At 30.5% G+C, this 18,180-nt stretch overlaps 1 long non-coding RNA gene across 1 annotated transcript; it reads left to right on the top strand.

Moving 5' to 3' along the window:
• Positions 1-374: 374 nt before the first annotated feature.
• Positions 375-17,058, top strand: LOC123653356. Its single transcript, XR_006743076.1, has 3 exons — positions 375-384; positions 13,472-13,479; positions 16,982-17,058. It is a non-coding gene; the product is annotated as an uncharacterized LOC123653356 (long non-coding RNA).
• Positions 17,059-18,180: the final 1,122 nt, after the last annotated feature.

Raw genomic sequence — 18,180 nt, 5'->3', positions numbered from 1 at the left:
ATAGACCTTAGTAGAGATATGAAGTGTAGTTGGCAAAATTTATAATTTATGAGGATTCCACAGTATATATAAATAAAAATTATGTGGTGTCATGGGACACCAGGTAGGAACGAAGTTCCTTCGGATAGTATAGAAGCAACACAATTTAAAAAAAATGTTAAATTTTATATATATTTTCTAGTTCTTGATTTTTTTTAATTTTGTTGATTGGTTTTTAAGTACATAAAAGTATTTAGGAAATTTAGTATTTTAGGAAATAACAAATACCATATATTACAATATAATTTAATAATAAATAAAATAAATCAAACAAAATAATAATAATAATAATTCAAACTATTAAGTGAAATAAAAAACATATGTCTTTATTTATTTTTGTCGACAGTATAAAATTACATTAATAATTTTAAAAAAGTTTACTAGTAATATTTTAGTTTTACAAACGTCATATTATACAGTCGTGTGACTGATATTACGTCACTTACATACATACCTCATTTATTAATCCTGGTTTTTTTAATTATTATTACATACTATTTTCATATACTTTGTTATTATTAAGAACTGGTGAAACAATAGCTTTAAATGTAGTTTCTCTTTTCAGGTTAGTTTATAAATAATTTTGTATTAAATAATATTTTGTAAAATTAGTTTATATAATAAAAATAAAAAACCTCTCTTTTAACCTCTCCAAAAAGCAACGCAATTATAGTTTTACTGTTTACCATAATATACAAAAAATAATTATAAATTAAGACATTATATACATATATATGTATTAAAGTACTTTTGCTAGGACTCACACCAATTTATAACCTAACTCATATAGGTGTCGTATGAGGCAAGTAAGGGATAACACAGTTCCACTACCACTTTGGAACTTATAAAGCCGACTGATGGCGGGATAACCATCAAACTGCTGGCTTTGAAATACGCAGGCCGAAGACGGGCAGCAGCGTCTTCGGTGCGACAAAGCCAGCCCTGCGGTCACCAACCCGCCTGCCCAGCGTGGTGACTATGGGCAACACATATGAGTTCGCGCCATTTTTTGGCGTGAACTTGTTGAGGCCTGTGTCCAACAGTGGACTGCGATAGGCTGAAGTGTGTGTGTGTGTGTGTGTGTGTGTGTGTGTGTGTGTGTGTGTGTGTGTCTAATCATGCATTTCGATACATTAGATAAAAATTTTCTATATAATGTTGTACAAACACCTAACCGAAGTAAACATATTTAAATGAACTGTGTCTTAATAAATTATATTCTACAACGATATACATAAATTGCTGTAACCTATTTGAACTGATTTACACTTGAAGCTTAAAATATTTAAGTAGGGTAGCAAGTGAAGTTTACAAATAAAGTGCGCTGTCAATTAATAGGTAGCGCTTTCCAATATCAAAACTGTGTTAAGCCTAAAGACCTGCTTCCGTATCTCCTGGAAATTGGCCGCTTTTCTCTGAGAAATTTACATAACTTGTCTATTAGACGTGGACACATCATGTCTATTGACAGAGTCCTATCTAAGATGGTGAAAGAAAAGGATTAAGATGGACAGTTAAGAACAAAGTTAATTTAAAAGTAATAATTAGAAAGGAAATATGAACAAACTACCTCAAAAAATATTTTGGCATAGATTAAGAATCAAAGTATTTAAATGTACTTATTATCTCAAAACATATCTTATCTTATTTTTTATTTGAGATCTAACGACCACTTTTCCAGCTATATCTAATAATGCGTTTTTACTTGACTATTTTTTCGTCAACCTACGTTGTAATACTGCATAACTTTTTACTGGATGTATCGATTTTGTTGTTTTTTAATTTAATCGTAAGCTTGTGTTTATCATATGGTCACATTTAAATTTAACCGAGATCTGATAACAATTTTTTGAGTAATCTTTGATAACGCGTGTTTACTTAACTATTTTTTCGTCTACCTACGTTGTATTACTTGTCGATGTAATTGAAGTCGTTTTTTTTTATACATAAAATTCTCGTGTCACAATGTTAAATAATATACTCCTCCGAAACGGCCGGACCGATTTTTATGAAGTTTTGTGCGCATTTCGGGTAAGTATGAGAATCGTCCAACATCTATTTTTCATATCCCTAAGTTATAAGGGAGGGATTAAGGGGGTTAATAATATATATGTCAAAACAACGTTTGCAGGGTCAGCTAGTATATATATATATGCAATATTGAAGTACAAAGTTAACAACATTTATAACAATTTATAATATATACGAGATGAGATGTATGAAATATAATCGCAGAAAGTCTTAATATTTATTGTCTTGAATTTATTAAACTCCATTTGTCATTAAAACAAATGTGTAATATATATAAAAAAAATTGTCCGCGAATATTATAAATGTGTTAGACACGGTCCGATTCTAGATTATCTCCTCCCAATATTTCCATTCTTGCTCAGCCGGAACTTACGAGCAGAGAAAACTCGCTACATCACTGCACCGCGCAATTTCGCGACATCCGATACCCGGCATCGCATAACAACTGCATTAGATGTCGTTCGATACTATCTATAGAAAACGCGTTCAGTGCTGAACACCTGAGCTTAGAAGTACCTTTTTTCGATATAATTAACTGTGTCCTATATGGCTTTTCTGATTTACTAAGTAGAAGATATACATCGTCATTTAAATACTAAGACATTCTTAGCATAACTACGATAGAGCCGTAATAAGATATTATTCAGTATCTGTATCTAAATATTTAATGTGTTTTTTAATATATTCTTAATTAAGACAGAAATGTACTGCTCTCATTTTTATAACTCACCATAGATTTTCGTATAAATAAAAAAAAACTCTTGTTTCAGTGCGTTAGATTAATGATAAATGAAACGAATTTTCGTTTCTAGTATACTAAATAACAATAGCTCACGATCGAGTCTAGAATGATCAATGGAGTAAAGGCGGACAAACGAGAGAAAGTCGATTTATGTCTCAAGGACGAGGGCGACGTCCGAGGTTGCGCAATACCGTGAGATAATTGATGCGCTCGAAGACCGACCGACAGAGCCGGATGACCAAAAGTATGCATAGCGTGAGGGCTCAAAAAAAAAACTAAGTCAAAGTGATTTATTCCGGACACAGAAGAAAATTCCACTAAGGCCGTTGAGTCCGAAGTGCTTTATTCTTTATCTAGAACCGTCTCATTGTACTTTTATAAATAATACAAAATATTATATAAATACCAAATATTATTCATTAATATTTTGTATAGGGTAAAATTTTATTGTTTTGTAGTTGCTTGTATTCTATAAAAGGAGCAGGGACCTGTGGTTTGGGGGTACTGCATGACCTGATTCGGCCCTGCCGACCAATTATGTTGAAATCACAAAGCGGATACCAATTTAAGGACGATGACTTCATCGCGCCGTGCTTTTGTTATTGTCATCCATAATAGACGGAACTTTCACTCAAAGATTGTATAATCTTGGATTCATATTTAACCATTTTTTGTTACTTTATTTTTATTTCACCATCCACCATGATCTCATTTGAGTTCGTATTTTGTAATAGATTTGAAAATCCAAATGCTGACAGGTTCTATAAATGGGTACCTCCTTACAGTGAAGTAAACTATGTAAGAACATCACGTCAGGTAATAGATATTACAAAGAAACTAAAAGTTTATACATTAATTCCTTTTGTTTTACATAAGAAATAAGTATTTAAAGTTATTTACAGTTGTGTGCCTCCTGAGATGAGAGATATAAGTCGAGTTATACACTTTTTGTGATGTGATTAGATTAGATCAGAAAATTTTAACAAACTTTTTGGTCTAATTCATGTTCTTCTGCTAGGATTTGGAAATATTTTTTTTTGGAAATTGATATAACTGTGTTAAAAATAACACAAGCAATTATAGGTATACTAAGCAAACCAATATTTGATCACTTAATGAACAGACGATCGTATGTTCATGCTATACGATATTTATTTATTTATTGATATCCCTTTGAACCCAAACTTTCGTAAACTGATAAAATTTAAGTAAATTATGTGAAAAGATGAGCGATTAGCACAAGAAACAGTTTAAGTGGTTATATTTTTATCGTTGTTTGAGAAATAGTTCGCTAGGATCATTATTCTAGAGTTTCCACCAAGAAAAGTTATGGGTGAAAAGTAATTTAACTATATAAATATCATTAATTACATAATTTTAGTTCTTAATAATTGTAAAAAAAAGGTTAGTTTTTTCGTAAACTTCTATTAAAATTAAATTTTTCACCAAAAAAGACTAAAATGTATGATAAAATAATAAAAGAGACTGTTTTAATCTACAAAATAAGATACTTCAGTTAAACTTAATCCACTAAGTTCACGAACAAGAATTTTTAAAGCCTTGTTTTTGCTTTTCTGAAAAATGATGTTTTTCAACTTGTATCACTTATCACAAAAGGTAAAGAATTATAAAATCAAGTCAAACAATCCTATATTAATTAACCGACTGATTAATTCTATCGAGTAAAAAATAACTATTAAATGTAGTTCTTTTATAATTTAAACTCCTACATCCGCTGACGAAAAATTTTGGACAATTAACTCCTAAGAGCGTAAGCGAACGAGAAAAGTGTGAACTAAAAGTTTGAATCTTTGTTAGTTTAAAACTTTAATAAATACACACACCTCAAGTTTTGAAAAGTTCCATGTTTAAAAATGATGGAAAAGTGGTCAAAAGGTTTTATCGTAGTCATTTCATTTTCAAATCTAGAACGAAATTCATTACAAAACTTTTTTTAAGTAAATGAATTGATCGATACAGTGAGTCACCTAAAAATATATTTAAAACGTATTTGACTAGAAACTATTACGTTTGTAATCTTTATAATGAAATAAATACAATAAAGACACAACTGATCGCGTTACAAGCGTGATCCTTCAGCGAGCACTTTCACTAGCACGCATTGAGCTTATATTACGGCCTTACAGATGCGTTGCGTAACCGCCCCAGCCTCACTCACACTTAGGTAATTACAAGAATTACAAGAGAAAGTCGTATATTTGGCTAAGAAATGATATACCATACATGAAATATATCAGTTATTTCCGCTTTTTAACGACCATTGCATAATACAATTCAATTGAATTCATGTGTATTATAGTTAAAGACATTGAAAACTGAAATGGGAAAGTGTTCAATGAAATAAAAATTGAATGCGCATTATACTTACGAAAGAATTTTTCGGTGGCATAAAGTCTCCAATTGAAGTTTAGAAAACCTGCAACAATACAGAAAAGTTATTGTTATACTGGGGTCTAAATTTTATATATAATCCCATTTACAATTTATTAAATATTTAAAAATTATACATACTCATAAAAATCTGTTTGTATATGTATCCTATACATATAAGTGCAATCAATGCACGCTATGTTATTAAATAATATTTTACTGTAATAATTATATAAATGTTACAATCATTAAAGCCGTTTTCAAACGACTTTGTTTTGTCTTAATGATAGACACCTTTAAGGGATTTTGTTTAATACTAGCTGTGCCCGCGAATTCGTCCGCGTGGAATTTAACAAAAAAGTTATTGTTCAGTTCTCAGAGTTATAAAATAAATAAATTTTCAAAAGAAAAGTAGCCTCAGTTACTCCTTACTACATCGGCTATAAGCCAGTGAAAGTCCCATCAAAATCGGTACAGCCGTTTTAGAGATTAGCCGGAACAAACAGACAGACAAACAGGTAGACAGACAAAAATTGTAAAAAATGTTATTTTGGTATATGTACCGTATTGACATCCATATGCATTTAGTAAAAAGCGGTTATTTTAATATTACAAACAGACACTCCAATTTTATTTATTTGTATGGATATAGATAGAATTGGGCTTCAATATAAAACAATTTTGTCATAATAATAAACACTTGTCTACTGCTTGTCTTGCAAGTAGAAACCGTCCTTGGGACGATAGCGTGGAAACTAAACAATGAGCTATTTTCGCGATAAACAGGCTTTCCGTATCGCTTCTACGGAAATGAAAGTGAAAGTATTTATACCTTGTATTGTCACAAGTAACAATGGTATATTTAACATAGTATAATGAGACTTTGTTGAAAATAATATTTTATGTAGTAATTAATGCCTTTTATGTAATATCTATTTTTACACCAAATGATTTTAATATAACTTCTAATTAAGAATTTGACGAGAATCAGTTTAAGCGACTTCGCTATTAAATAAATCTTCTTTAGCGCATAGTAAAACGTTTATTTTTGTAACTGCTAATCCTCATACAGTAAAGAATATAGTATAATAGGTCTAGAGTCGCAACATATACTATATAGAAAATAGATACAGTAAATAAAATAGATGAAATTTACTAGTGCGAATGCGTACAAGATGAAAGTGGTGAAATCTTAAACAAGTCGCGAGAAATCGTTGCCATAATAAATAATGCACTAGTTCAGTCAAGCCAGCCCTTCGCTCGCCTTTATCTAACCAAACCAGTTACCAACATATGCATTTTGACGGTGACGCTTTAAGGTATAAATTACTGACGGTTACAACTTTGTAAAATTAGAAATCTGTATAGTTTTTTATTGAAAATAAATTTAGATTCTAATTAAATTGTATAGTATTACAGCAGTTTATCCTCAAATTTTATATTTAATTATTTATTTTAACATTTCACGCATTATATTTACAGAATAAATTTTTGTCGATTGTTTATGAAATAAAATAAACTTACATATGCAACATAACAAAAATTTAAGTATCTACAAACATGCTCGTAAAAATCTATTATTTGTTACAATTAAAAATATTTCAATTTAAATAAAGAAATTCAAACTGTTAAGCTTGTTAAACCTATAATTTATGCAAAAAATCGAAAGTGTATGATTAAATTTTAATGCATGGTAATCCACATCTCCGCATTTTAATATACTAGAAATGAATCTTTAGATTAATGGTTTTGTTATAAATTTAATGACTGTAATTATATAATTTAGCTGTTAAACATGTAATAAAATTATGTTTAAATAATATAAAAAATACTGTGTGTGAGCAATTCTCACCCGGCAGAAGTGAAACTTCTGGAAGGTAGCCTGCGAGAGATTTTTTAAGTAATGTATTTTAAATCATTTTTAATCACCTCCTATACATTTATGTATTTATTTTTTTACGTGTGACGCATTTTGATTTCATCGAGTTTCAAATCACAATCAAGCATTCTAAAGCAATAGAAAAAGGATTAAGAATTACAATATTTAAAATTAAAACCAATTTTATTTTTAATTCAAAAAATCTATTTAATGTGTCGTTAATTTAATTTATTATGGGTTAAGAATATGCAAAATATAAAACTAATTACGACTTTTATTGAACTAAAACTATCTCCTATCTCTGATATTGCCGTAGCTTTCTTATAACTCGATTATCACTTCAACTCGAATCGTATAAAAGCGTAAAATATCATACCACAAAAACTTTTTATACTTAACATTTTATGGTAATAAAAGTTATTGTAAAAGACAACAACATCCGTCACAATTAGAGCAAAATACGCCAGCTTACTTTCTCGTGATGTTTCTCTTATTAATCTTTCAGAACTCAAACGAAATATACATATACAATCACAAAGAGAATAATTAATTGCATTTAGTTTCTCTAACTTTTTATTTTTTGTTAGCATCTGATCTATGTAATTATGTAACATAGAAACTTTTTTATGTCATATTTTTTACATTTCGTATCGATAAATAGAAATAAATTGTTTTCTTGTTAAATTTAATGTTTTTTTTTTGTTTTATAAGATAAACATGTTAGCTGACATAAGCAAACTGGAAATTCTTTTTCTTGTAAAGTTGAAAGATTGTTTATGTGTCAAAAAATTCAAATACTGAATTATTGTAACACATAAAAACTAAAATCACATTACTTACGTGGGTTAGTTAACATAAATAGAATAAAATATTATGTAAAGTCAGTATTTCAAGTCATATAAAAGACTTTATTCTTCCGAAAACTACTCCATTTTTCAATAATATTATTAGTGTTGTTGATTTTTCAATAATGGAATCTATGTAATAATGCACTCATAATTATGGCTATTATTTGAAATAATTTTCTGAGCAATGCTTTTCACAATTACATGAAGGCACTCATAATCAACCGATGTACTTTCGTAGAGCCTCTAGAGAGACCGAAGTGAAATCGTTTAATGTTCCCGTGCCAGTACAAACCGTGATTGCTGCCATATAGGGGCCCTATATCACGAGAGTAATGGTGTTTTATACGGGCGCACTTTACAAATGCCTATTAACATAGAATGTGTTAGTAAAAATTACATTTATATAAGCACTTTCAATTTTATTTTATCTTAAAAAAATAACTATGTTTCCGGTGTACCTATCACCGGAAACTAAATTATTACTTTCGTAAATTAATTGTATGGTAAAGTATTATAATTTACGCTATCTTTAACTTTCTTCGAGTTTTTAAAAATCTACGTATTTTTAACGTGAAATCAAAATATTAATACTATTTTCGCATTACGATGAATATTGAATTACGTAAAATATTCTTGATTTTATATTAAAAAAAAAAAACGATAAATTATTATTTTTCATCAATCATGATATAGTCGGTCATATCCACTAATAAATACAGGTTGTGGCTCATTTCCCAAGCAAAAGAAAGGAGCTCCACTTCTAAACTATGCCTTATAACAATAACGACTTGCTCCCGCGCACTGATGGGATCGCACTTGACGGAGAACAATTAAAGTTTTTCTATAAGATAACTTATCATACTGTGATAGAACAGTCCCATAAATAAAGATGCAATTATGATAAAACGTTTCTTTTCAGCTTAGATTATTATGTTGATCGATGATGATGTACATATTTATTTTAATTCAAAAATAGAAATGGACAACTTTCATAATAGTTGGAACAGAATGATTTAAAAATCGAAACTAGTTCTAGTGTCAAATAGAATGTGTATTAGGCCAATGATAAATTGACATTTTTTTCGTTATAAGAGTAACATATTTACTCGACATAGCGAAAACATTTGTTTATTACGCAAATTGAACTTTTAATCGATTTAATGTTTGTTGTTATATAAATAATTAGAAAATTCCATCGAACTGCTGGCTTTGAAATACACAGGCCGAAGACGGGCAGCAGCGTCTTCGGTGCGACAAAGCCAGCCCTGCGGTCACCAACCCGCCTGCCCTGCGTAGTGACTATGGGCAAAACACATGAGTTGTGGAGACCTATGTCCAGTAGTGGACTGCGAAAGGCTGCTGTGATGACAAATAATTAGAAACACATAAATATTCAATTTGTATGACAAAAATTAAATTATCGTTACTATAACAGATTGAAAAAAAAAACTGTTTTGAGATTGAATTTCTATTATAAAAACTATTCACTGCTGCCTCAATATTTGTTTTACCTTATTTTCAAAAGTCTATGGGTAATTGTTCGCTAATTTTATTTTAATCACAATTAGTTGTTTGAATATATTTCAATGTCCCCAATACATAAGGAATGCAATTACTTGATGTTGACGAAGACGAATTCAAGTCCAGTACCCGGATCGCCATACGTAACCTGCTCCTAGCATTCAGACCACATAGAAACTTTCCTCTGACTTTGAATTAAATATAAAGTTAAATTTTATTAATATTAAGAGCTATATTGATATTGTAAAAATACAAAATCTTAATATGCATATATGGCAGACATTTTTAACCGACTTCAAAAAAGGAGAAGGTACTCAATTCGACTGTTTTTTTACGTATTTACCTCAGAACTTTTGACTAGGTGGACCGAAACCGCGTATACACTTGACTATTTTTAGTCTACCCACGGTGTATTATACTTGTCGATTTAATCGAAGTCGTTTTTTTTTTCGTTTGCGAGCCAATACAATTATACATTTTACCATTAGACAGCTGCGTAATTAAGCGTAAGTTCACTTAGCTAACTAAATTTACATAAATTTTTTTTTCGGCAACATAATAGATTAAATTATAGCGCTTATTAAAAAAAGTTAAAACAAAAATTATAACCGCAAAAAATAACATTGCGCAAAAATAATTAACTGGATACAATGACTATATGTACTTATGTATTGTAAATTCATCATGAATTCATCTAACACAACACGAGAATATTTGTTGTAACATAATAAGTGTATTAGTTGAACAAATCAGGTGTAAAGATAGTACTAGGAGTGGCGAAGCTGGTCTGACACACTGACTCGCTTTCCACTTACGCGCTGAGCACCACTCGACTGGCGACCGCATGCCACGATCCGTTTTAAAACAACTTCCGAATTTCTTGAGCAACAATTATGAAAATGTTGTTGTTATATACCTACGATGCTATTTATAATCAATATTTTATAGTGTGACCTCTATATGAAAAATGATTAAATTTATAATATTTTAATATGTGTAATGTATAATGAATTTAATAAAAAAAAAAACTAAACTAATGAATAATAATTTTGTTAGATATTTAAGTAAGAAAATCAAGTACTTAAGGGTTGTTTAAACAAGTTTAAGTTTTTATCATATACACATTGACATGTGGCGTACTTTTAGCATAAACGCAGAGTACCTACTTAAAACTTAAAAAAATAACTATTTATTAATTTAATACACTAAAAACTAAAATGACAGATATTGTTTGAATATTTAAAATTAAATAATTATAAAACAAATTAAGTGTCAATTCCATTTACCACCGTGAACATTCGAAGTAAAGAAATATGATTGTAAAATAAAAGAATTAAATTGAGATTTTCATTTCATAAACAAAAAACTTAATATCCCTAGTTTGTCTGCAGGGATCTGTCATAGTTACATATTTTAACAATAACTATGCATACCGCATCTAATTTGAAGTGCAACTTTTAAACAAGTAAGTCGTCTTGACGGAAATTAAAACTCTACGTACTCATTAACGCTTTCACCGTGACATTTCCGTTATATTCGAGAATTTATCTCGCAAATACGAAATCTATAAAGTAAGGGAGAAAGTCGCCATTCAAAAGGTTAATAAATGGTAATATAAGATATAAAATACCATGTGATATTCGTTACATCGAGAGGTGATATCAATGATTGCATAATGTCACCATATATAATACTTTTCATGCCTTAAAAATACGTAATTATCGATATTAGTATGTGGAACATATCTTTTTATTCAGTGCTTGTCTGATTTTTATTTAACAATAATATATAAGAGGATATTTTGTTATTATAACTGAACAATTATAGGCAATAGTATTATTGGTATTAAGTAACTAAAATCTAAAATGTTAAAGGTAGTACATTATATATATATATATATATGCTGTTGTATATATATAAATGAATGTTTGTCTGTATTGTCTTATAGAATCGTAAACTATGCATTTAATCATGTCATGATCTTCAGCAGTGTTGAAAAGAAAGCGTAGCAACGCGCGCAGGTTACAGCTAGTACATAATACATACATATTTTAGGAATGCTAAAGATATTAAATAACTACATACTTTAAGAACGTGAAAATTATTAAGTAACTATATGAAATTAAAATTGTAATTAATTTTCCCTTTTGTAATTGAAATGTTTACTTTTTGTGTTTTTAATTGCATGTGTTTTAGTACTCTTATATTCCTTACTTGTGATTTTGTACTATAGTTAAGTTACCCATTTTGTTTTTTTGTTTTTAAAATGCATGCTATGTCCATATCTAGTAGACTCAATTATACATACATACTTTACACCACGTACCTTACTTTATATGTCACTTTACTTTGTGTATAAAACGATTGTGGTCGGTTTTGTAGACTAACTAAAAAAATAAATAAAGAAATAAATTACCCATTAAACTACTAGTTTTCTAAAGTTATCAAGGATGTGTAAACTATGTGTCTTTTTTATATATATAGACTAGCGCTTGACTGCGATCTCACCTGATGGTAAGTGAAGATGCAGCCTAAGATGGTGCGTGCTTGCCTTGAAGATGCTCATTCACTTTTGATTTAAGTTTCTAAATACTTTTAAACAATTACTAGTACCTATTAGGTACTCTCTCTCTTAGTACTCTGTAGTTAGGTATTACCCACCTAACATACATGTGACATAAGCTTTTGTCTTTTGCTTATGTTTCGTAATGTAGCATTAAAATTATTTCTCAACAGTAATGATTCTCTAAGACTCTAAACACCGTAACGTATGGAACGTAATTACGAAAATTTTGTCTCAACAATAGAATGGAAAATCCAACTGCAACCTGCTGAATTTCGTAATTCAAAGCACCGCTGTAAGCTGTTGGTAAATTTCACATCCGGTGGAAAAACATACGAGGACAAACTAGACACAAATTTAAAGCTTAAGCTTTCGTTAAATTTTAGGAAATACAATTCTAAAAATAATATATTTTAGGTAAATGACACAAAAATTAAAACGAGACAACATATTTATATTCGTATGCTTGTCGTCAATTGTTCGGATTAAGATATCATTACTTGTACACGTCGTATGCTGAGTCGCTTTATCTTGCTTTCTCGATCAATTGTAGTGCTTGCTCGTGGTAATTTCACATATTATTAAAGTAAACGAGAAACCCCACAGTATACCTATAAAATGCGAGCTGTGTGACGTTTGACCTACTTTCCACGCTGGGCTTCCACATATCGCTTATTGAGGATCTGATCGCGATTACTGCTTTGGTCTTATTGCTTACACATAGGAGCTATTTTTCAATACCTTAAACAAACGACAGCCGGCGTTTGTCAGTAAAAATCGTTAACAGTATGCAAATATTTTGTTTTTCAAGCGACGTTAAAAATGTAAAAGTTATTTTTAACTTAGTGAAAGTGAAGTTACGCAACTAAATCTTTATCTTTGGTTGATTTTTATGAAAAATATAATTTGAAATATTTTAAAGACGAATCTTTACCAAAATTTGTATGATATAAATGACAATATATTTATTAATCACTTTTCTTACCATTTTCAATGCGTATAAATTTTTGTTACTTTTCTTTAGTACCTATATAATATTACCTAATAATATTTAGGATTAATAGTACCTAATAATATTTTGAATATTGTCTAATTTTAAGGCAAAGTTTTAGTGCAATCAATATCCGAGACACTGCAAATCGGCAACAGACATCCTTATTAAAAATACGTTACAATAACACATGCACTTTCCAAGTTTCCATCACTATTTCCATACAAACACAAATCCATATCCGTACCTTTTCAGGTGAGCTTTCAATGCGGTAAGGGTCTGAAGAAACAGTTTCAGGATAACACAGCGGAGCAACCGATCACTGTTCCGGTCACACAATCACAGTATCACAGTCTGAAGGGTACAGGTATCAGTCACTTTCGTTTTCGCGGATGCGCGAGCGCGGGTGCAGTGGTGTCGGGGGACTGGTCGCGGCCGCCGGCGCCCGCCGCGTTTTATACACGAGAAAGTTACGTCCACACCTGCTGGGTTTCCACGCAACCTCTATCCCGGATCGAGAGGTTTTGGCGCGGATTTGGATTTTGAAATTGTGACGCTATTGACGTCAAACCGATGACTGAATACGTGTAGGCATGAATGAAATTTCGTAACTTTTTATTTTCGTTTGAGTCAGAGTTTTGACTCGCTTATCCTCCTATTACATAAAGGAATACTTAATACGAATATAGCATCTTTTGAAATTTTTAACTCGTTATAGATGCAAAGCATTTTTTTTTATATTTTTAAACATAAAATATTGTATAGACAAAATAATTCAAACTAGATAAAACGTAAGATGATTACAATATAATTACTTTTCCGTTCAAATAAAAAAAAACTTAAAATATCGATTTTTAATGTATTTTTTATATTAAAAATTCAGATAAATTTAAGATAAAAAACAAGTCATATAAAATGAGTAGTAAGTTGTTTAAAACAGTGAAATGAAGGCATCATTTCATAGATTAATATCATTTCATTGTAATACAAAAACAGTAAATTAGTGATATGTTGTAAAAATAAAATTTGGTAAAAATTAGGGAAACTGTAAATAAGAACGCAAATCATCTGTAACTCTATGATTAAATGTACCCCTATATTTTTAAAACTGTAGTTGAAAAAAATATCTAATATATAAAATTCTCGTGTTGCGGTGTTTGTAGTTAAACTCTTCCGGAACGGCTTGACCGATTCTTATGAAATTTCGTGTGCATATTGGGTAGGTCTGAGAATCGAACAACATCTATTTTTCATCTCCCTAAGCTATAACTCGGAGATTAATAACATATATGGCAAAACAACGTTTGCGGGGTCAGCTAGTAATTTATATAAATTGCAACGCTAAAACTATAAATCTATAAGTTCGATTTAAAAATTCCTTTTCATTTTAAAATCCTGCTTAACAATAATTGTTTTTGCTCGTAAACGGAAAAAAACCTACTTCACTTTACATCGACAGTAACACTACGTAACTCTTTATCAAAGATTACTCAAAAAGTGGTCATCAAATATCGATTAAATGGGACTACATGAAAAGTATCAGCTCTTGATTAAAACAAGAATCATCAAAATCGATAGACCCAGTAAAAAGTTATGCGGTATAATACAATGTAGTGCTACGAAAAAATACTCAAATACTCATTATTAAGGATAACACCAAAAATAATCAAATAAAAATGGGACCATGAAAAAGCTTACGATTAAAAGGAGGAATCATCAAAATTGGTGCTTCTACTTCTTAAGGTGCCGTCTCCTTGCGAAGGTTGGCAATCATTAGGGCAATTTCAACTTTTGAGAGCGCTGCTCTAAACAGTGATCTTGTACTCTTCCCGAACCACTGGCGCAAGTTCTGTCGCGGTCAGGCCTCAAAATTGGTGCACCCGATAAAAAATTATGAAACAAAAATTCGTTGAATTAATGTCACTTCTTTTTTTTAACTTTTAAAGTTACTTACAAAGCGACAAATCGAAGCAGTTGACGATATAATTTTTACAATATCCAGGTTTTCTGGATATTGTAAACACCTTCAAAATAATAAATAGTATTTATAAAACGCTTAAATAGTGACACTATTTATTATTTTTGAAGCACAACTTCTTTACGCACGCTTGAGTTGGGGAGTAAGGTGGTGAATACGTGACGAGAGCGTTACGAAAAGTGTGATCGGCGAGGTGAATGTAAGCTGAGAGGGAGATATAAGTAAGATGGAGCTAAAAAAAATTACTGCTGTCGTGTGGTCCAAAACACACTCGCTTTATTTATTTATTTATAGTGACACTTAAAGTTTTCATATTACAGGTACCTTAAAACTGTTACAAAACGAAATTTATTATTTTTATCTATTACTTTCGAATATGTTGACTGTTAAAAATGTTTATCGAAAAGAAAAGCTGTAGCTGTAGAAACCCTTAAAAATTTACCCTGATATGATTTAAAGTCAATGACAGCTTAAAGCCCTAATTTTATTTTAATGACATATTAAAACATTTGTTTAATTTACCATTTTTACTTAAACTACCTTCTTATTGTTGGTTATTTTTATAAAGGTATGTTCCAGTCCTTTAATTTTTATATTATTTATACTACGTATATATCTTCAAATGACATCCAAATCCAGAACTATACTTGCAATTCATTAAAAAATTGTATGATGTTTTTTTTTTATAGGTTCCCAGACTCCTATAATTTTGTAACTTTTGTCTTACTCAATACTACTGTGAAATGAATGATGATGTGAATGTGTGTGTGTGAAATGATATGTTATTTTAACCTAATTTAATTTTTGTTGCATAAAAATCTCCGATTTATTAGGAAACACTAAGATAAAACATATTTTTAATATACGTAGTTATAGGTGGATCAGCAACTAAGCACTTGAATTAAACCGCTAATTAAAAAGCGCACTGTAGTTCAGTTAAATTGTGTTTTTACTAGAAAAAAAAATTCTAGTCTAAGAAATATTTTAAATATATTTATATATGCATTCATATTGGTTGATTGTATTTTTGAAGTTACGCTTCTTTTGGCGCGCTAGGGGAAAATATTATGAGAGTAAATTTTTACGATGCGCACGCACACCGTTACTAAAAAAACCGACACCCTAAAGTTAGCTAGTCAACGAAAAAGAAGTTGACAACGTGAAGTTAGCTAGCCAATGAAGTATAACTTCTTACGTGCGTACGTAAGTACACACACACTTTTTTGTTTAGGCTAATATATGTATACCTATAGAATCTTACTCCTATTATATTTCAGGAAAATAGTAAATGCCTACGAAAGATTTCAACGCGAGTGAAGTTGATAGGACACAGAATCTAACAACAATAGCTTAAAGTAATATTAATAACATGAACAACATAACGGTTTTATTTAATTTAAAATCCCATCGTCATCAAACACGTCTAATAGTCACATATGTCTTATAAAGAGAAATGTAAAAGCAGCACCGGCACTAATCACGGCGCGGGCGCAGCCGCATTATCTCGTATCATGCTGCCACCGCGCATGTCGAGATTAAAACAGAAAGTAATGCTTGCCAAATTCGTGCACCTTACAATGGGCAATTTATTCGATTTCACTCTTTCCGTAAATTTCATATTTTTGTGCGGGCGCAGCGGGCGGTTACGAGAGCATGATGAGTCGATAAAAATTATTTATATATTCACAATTAGTAAGTTATTATTTGAATTTTTAATATAGTTTTAAATTTCATGTATAAGATACCAGATTAACTAATTAGCTGTCTGATAAGCAAATTGATTGAGCGACATCCGAAAGTATGATTGATTGTCTGACTAAATGAATAGCTAATTTCATTGTCACAAAACCTAAATCTAATATAATATTAGATATAAAAACTTCCACCAGCTAGGCGTCTTTTATTACAAACCAGTCATGAAGTAAAAATTATGTATATACATAATTATTCGTCCTGCCTGCGTTAGCATACGGAGCCGAGTGTTGGACACTGAAGAAGGAACTTGTCCACAAGTTTATAGTCGCTCAAAAAGCAATAGAACGGGCTATGTTTAATGTTTCTTTAAAAGATAGAATTAAAAATGAGATTTATATCGATATACAGTTGTATTTTACAAAGACAAACATTTACAAATAATAGTACTAGTAATATAGTAGTTTTATTTATTTATGAACGTACAAATTGTCAATTCACCGTTACGCCTAACTTAATGCCCTTTAGCTAATACGAAAACTTGTCCAACCGCAAGTTATAATTTAGTACAAGCTCAGTAATCTGTAAGAGTAAAAGTGAAATCAAAAGCGAAATTGTAATTTTAACAACGGATATACCTAAATAAATAAAAAACATTCGACTAAAAATAAATGAGACGTAACACGAAGTTCCGCAGTGTCGTAACAGGAAAATACATATCAAATTTAATAATTATTTTGTTATCGAAATTAATCTAAATACAATCACTTCAGCCTGTAATATCCTACTGCTGGGCATAAGCCTATTTCCCCGTGTTGGAGAAGGATCAGAGCTTAATCCACCACGCTGCTCCAAAGGCGTAGTCAATAATCAGTGCAGTCAACTTAACAACCCATTCAATATCACCGATTTTTTTTGTTGTGCTTTAAGTTTTTTTGGCGATTTGTTCCTTATGTTGAGCAATAAAGAAATTTTAGGTGATTTCAGCATGAGCTATATGTTTATTATAATATATAAAGAAATATTAAAAATATCAATAGGTAGGTACAGTTATTACGGGTACATCTATTACGGTAATTTGACAAATACAATCAAATGCTTATTTTTTTTGATTCGGAGTTCTAGAAACGCATAGTTTTTATTGTAATTAAAGTGTATTTGAGCAAAATCTAGCAAAGCACACGAGTTCACGCCATTTTTGGGGCGAACTTGTGGAAGCCTATGTCCAGAAGTGGACTGCGATAGGCTGATGTGTGTGTGTGTGTGTGTGTGAGCGAAATCTACACGTTGGTAGCTACTTTTTCAATTAATGCTACTGTTATTTACTCATTATGTTAAGCGCTTAAAGTTATTGAGAAATATATTTGTCCAGACATATGACCTAAATCAATGACCATTTAGATCCACAGTTGAATTAGAAGCAGACTTTAATACAATTGTACAAAAATTATACACAAATGAAAGAAAGGAAAAATTACGTATTGAAACATAATAACAAATATTAC

This window comes from Melitaea cinxia, chromosome 1 (genome assembly GCF_905220565.1).
Source record: "Melitaea cinxia chromosome 1, ilMelCinx1.1, whole genome shotgun sequence".
Classification (NCBI taxonomy): domain Eukaryota; kingdom Metazoa; phylum Arthropoda; class Insecta; order Lepidoptera; family Nymphalidae; genus Melitaea; species Melitaea cinxia.
This window is presented reverse-complemented; position numbering and strand designations above follow the sequence as displayed.